Source organism: Herpailurus yagouaroundi, unplaced genomic scaffold (genome assembly GCF_014898765.1).
Source record: "Herpailurus yagouaroundi ecotype Mexico unplaced genomic scaffold, PumYag 557, whole genome shotgun sequence".
Taxonomy (NCBI): domain Eukaryota; kingdom Metazoa; phylum Chordata; class Mammalia; order Carnivora; family Felidae; genus Herpailurus; species Herpailurus yagouaroundi.
Genome location: NW_024412774.1, coordinates 1,767,894 through 1,772,136, shown reverse-complemented (window position 1 = coordinate 1,772,136; position 4,243 = coordinate 1,767,894). Strand labels below are relative to the sequence as shown.

The 4,243-nt window shown below is 44.8% G+C and overlaps 1 protein-coding gene across 3 annotated transcripts in view; it reads right to left on the bottom strand.

Annotated features, from left to right (window-relative positions):
* PEG3 (paternally expressed 3) overlaps nt 1-4,243 on the bottom strand; it is a 33,300-nt gene that overhangs the window by 24,345 nt on the left and 4,712 nt on the right. Inside the window, exons 3-4 of one of the 3 annotated variants that reach the window (XM_040465345.1) lie at nt 2,374-2,416; nt 1,704-1,831 (exon numbers count right to left, since the gene is read on the bottom strand). The exons of 1 other annotated variant lie outside the window; for it this stretch is intronic. The gene's annotated coding sequence lies outside the window, so the exon portion shown is untranslated. The remainder of the gene's footprint in view (nt 1-1,703; nt 1,832-2,373; nt 2,417-4,243) is intronic. One more of the 3 variants, XM_040465346.1, reaches the window with a different exon arrangement.

Below are 4,243 nucleotides of genomic sequence, written 5' to 3'. Positions count from 1 at the left end.
GTGGCATTTACATGTATACCTATTTATATGCACATAGAAAATGATGGAAATATCCACACAATGGAATAAGGCAGTTTTTAGAAAGCAAACCTATAGATGGAAGTGTATTTATATGGAAATTCTTGTAGATAGTGCTAAATAGCTACTAAGTAGTATGTGTGCATACACAAAGAAACACACCCACAAAAATGGAGACTAAAAACATAGTGTACACATTATCTGAGCTCTCCAGGTGGCATATGACACCTTCTCCCCGCCCACCAACTACTGTCTCACATCCCAGGAACTTCACTCTTATAGCTTGAGTTTGAAATGTTAATGAACTGGGTATGATCTCATTGTGCTAAAAAAACAAACACACAAGAGCAAACAACTACAAGGATATTTAAACATACGGAAATACATATAAACTAAGCCAGAAGAAAATTTCCATATAAACTAGTATAGATTATTCATAAAAGGGGGAAAATAAAAAAATAAATAATAAAAGATACTACTTCTTTTTGCATTTTAATTTCAAATGTTATTCTAAGTTTATAATTGGAAACAAATTTTTGAATATAAAATTCAAAATAAATTCAATTGCTGTTGGTCTTTCCTTTTCCTTTCTGCTTACTACTGCTAAGCAGCATGCCCTCTGCTGTGGTGGTCCCCGGGATGTGGCCCCTGCTTACGAGGACACTTCATCTTCCCCTCTGGCCCCCTCCCACTGCTCCCATGGCACCCTCCACTCGCTGCCTGTATCACTTGATGGTGCTCCACACCCACGCCCTCCCCTCTGGCCTCATAGTTCAAACTGAATTCTGGCCACATGGCAAACCCATCACCTTCATTTCCTGACTTGGAGGTGGACCCTCGCATACCCGTACTCAAATTTCCGCATTTCCTTCTGCTCTCTGGAGTACAGATCCCAGTGTGGGTTGAGTAGCAGCCAAGGGCAGGATCTTAAAAGGTCTGACCACATTTGGCAGACAAAGGCAAAGGTGGAGACACAAAGGGACCAAGCCCTGGTCCTAGGGGCCAAGACCACCAATTCCAAGAGGAAGGAAAGAGAGGAGATGAATGACAGAAAGCAGTCTCTCTCTACCCTGGGCAGAGGGCCTTATGGATTTCTAGCGTTCTTTAACCTCCAAATATTGGTTCTTGCATACACTAGACATATAACCATGAAATGTTATATGCATCATAAACATTTCATGCAGAGTAAATTTCACTTGTGAGCCTGACCACTTAAAACTACAGGACAGTGGTGCCGCCTGTGCAACAGTGCTGCCACTGTGGTTTCTACCACAGTATTTGCGCCATTCTTTGAATGTTTTATAGCACTTTACTTCTCTATTTCATAAAAAATGAATAGAAAACAAAAGTATGGGCCTCACATTTAATGTAACTGAAACAAGGATGGAATTCATCAGACACCTCTGCTACAAGGTGGGGCGGGGGGGAGGTGTCTTTGGCCTCAAACAACTGAACTGGGAAGAAATCAATTAAAGAACACAGATCAGAGGCTTGAAAACATTGAGTGGGACACGTGAGGAGAGCTAACGAAATCCTGTGACCCCACTGTTTCACCTCAGGCTCCCCACATCCCATCAGTTGAGAAAGAAGCTCCATGAGAGCTTCTTCAACCCCATTTCTACTTACTTACTTTGGCCCCTCATCACGGTGCACCTAGATTCAGCCCCCTCACTCATTCTACCTACCTCATCCGAGGGGGCTGGAATTGAGAACTTTAAAGTCAGGAAGCGAGGAAGTTACTTTCTTCGTTTCTTGGGGACAGCATGGTGTGCGGTCTCCTCTCTTCTCGTTTGCTCCATTCTCCTGCCTCTCTCTGCAGACCGACATTCTCTACTTCAGCATGCACGTGGTAAGCGCTGCCCCAGCCCCAGTCCTACCTCACCTCCCGGTGACACGCCCAGTGCTGACAGCCTCAGCAACCCAAGTTCTCCGAGTCTGCAAGTACACACCGCAGCTCAAGTCCTTCTAGGGTGGTGGTTCTCAAACTTGGGGTGCCAAAAGCCATCTGAGGTACTTGTGAAATACATACCTGCCTTTCTAGATGTGACGATCTAGGAGGCCTGTGGTTCTCTAGGATAAAGAGGCATTCCAATAAGCACCCCAGTAGTTATACTTTGAGAACCACTGCTGTAGGCTTAGGTGTCTGGTCTTGTTCGAATAATCACAAACAGAAGCATACGGACAACAGGGGCTGCTGGGGGGCCAGTTTCATATGGCAATGTCAGCAAAGAGTAAATGACCACTCTCCCTACCATCCTGGCCGCAACCTCCACCCTCTGGTCTTTTAGATGGCTCTTCTCAGATCATCTCCACATCACCCTGGGCTTACCTCTATCACAAAGGCTTAGCACTTACCACACTGCAGCAAAATTTCCTTGTTGGTGTCCATTCTTGTGGGCTTTCCCCAGAAATTTCAGAAGAGAGGAAATAGTATCTAAGAATTTTAGTTTAATGATCAGACCCCAAATAGTTCAAGACGAATAAAGCTACTTTAAAGAGAATGTCTTCTGAGCCAGTATGACTAACCTGGCCATATTTTCACGTCAATTATTAGCTGATCATTTTTTTTCTCCCAAATGAGAAAAAAACATGAAAAGATAGGCCACAAACGATGTACAGGAAAGGGCTACTCTGGTCAGACCTAATTTGAGTGGAAATTGGGAACAAAGAGGACTGGAGATAGGAGACCTCTGGTGTCCTAGTTACCCTAGCAAGAGCTTCACTGCAACCAGATGCTGGCGCTAGGCTACCTAAGGCCAGTGCTAGCGAACCTTCACCTTCTCTCATTTTGATTCCATACTCACCAAGCAATCTTTTCATTATGGTTTCATTTCCCATGTAGGTCTGTCTACAGGGAGAGAATCTGTTGATCATACACACTTTTGAGTATTTGGGTCCCTGCTATAGTTATCTCCCACTATAAGCTAACAAGCCAGAATGGAGAAAACAGGAACATTGTACTTTAGTACAAAACACCGGTTTTCAACATAAACTAATATGTCAGTAGGGTTTACATAGGTTTCCCCAGCTTCATTAATGTGGATCTACTAACACAGGATGAGTCCTTAGGTGAAATAAGGTTTCTGAGTGTCCACAGGCTTTAGGACCAGCAACCGGATACTTGAGGCACTCACTGAGGCCAGGCATAAACCAATGATTCCCAGGGACCAACCTGAATGGCACATGAGCCTTCCTTCAGATGGTAACACACCATCAGCACAGCCACCTATTTTGGTAAGCATGGTTTCTTACTCGTCATTTAACTACAGTTCTCACTCAGCAGACGTTGAGGCCAGTGATTATGTCACCCACTTCCAGAGATACAAAGTCTGGCATGGTTCTGTCCGAGAGTGGGCAGTTTCCATGTCTGCTGACGGAATGAACAACTTTTGCTATTTTGCTCACTTCCCCACACGATGTGATTCACTGCACCTGACCTGAAGCAGTCAGCAAGGTGTGAAAGAAGAGTACGGGGCCGACTGAGTCTCTTAGTAGCTCTCTAATATCCAACTACTTCACTTCTCCCCCTGCTCTGACCCTAATCCAAGCTATCATCTCTCACCCAGACCTGAAATGGTTATTGCTGCAGCCACTGTTTCCACCCTCCTCTTCAGAACGCTACAACAGACCGTATTTTTAAAACACAAATCTGATTCTCACGTTACTTTTACAGCTAAAACACCTCAATGGTTTCCCACTGTGTTTCATATTGAGCCCATATACTTACCACTCACTGGAAGGCCTTTCACAGCACAGCACCAACTGACCTCTTCCCCACCTTGAGCAAACGCCACTCAATTCTTTCCTTTGCTCCAGGCATCCTAGACTTTTGGCTCTTCTCTCTGGAGCCCTCAGAAATGTCCCTGTGCCCTCTGCTTCAGACTACTCTTGCCACAACACACTACCATCCTCACTTCTTCAGTGCTCAGCCTGAGCTTCCCTGGCCTTCCAGAAAGGCCCTATGTGGCCTCTTTCAGGTTAACTGTCCACAGTGAATATTCTCTCTCAAAAACATCAATTGTACAATTATTTTTTCAAAGTCTTTCATTACCCAGTAGACTATGAGCTCCAGGAATACACTTCTTTTCCCACTCTAGGCCATGTTTGCTAGAAGAACCGATGGACCTCTCATGCTTCTCTAATCACCCAACAAGAGAGAAAAAGTAGGCCTGAAAGTGCAACTGAGTGTTGCGGGGGGGGGGGGGGGGGGGGCAACAAAAAAACA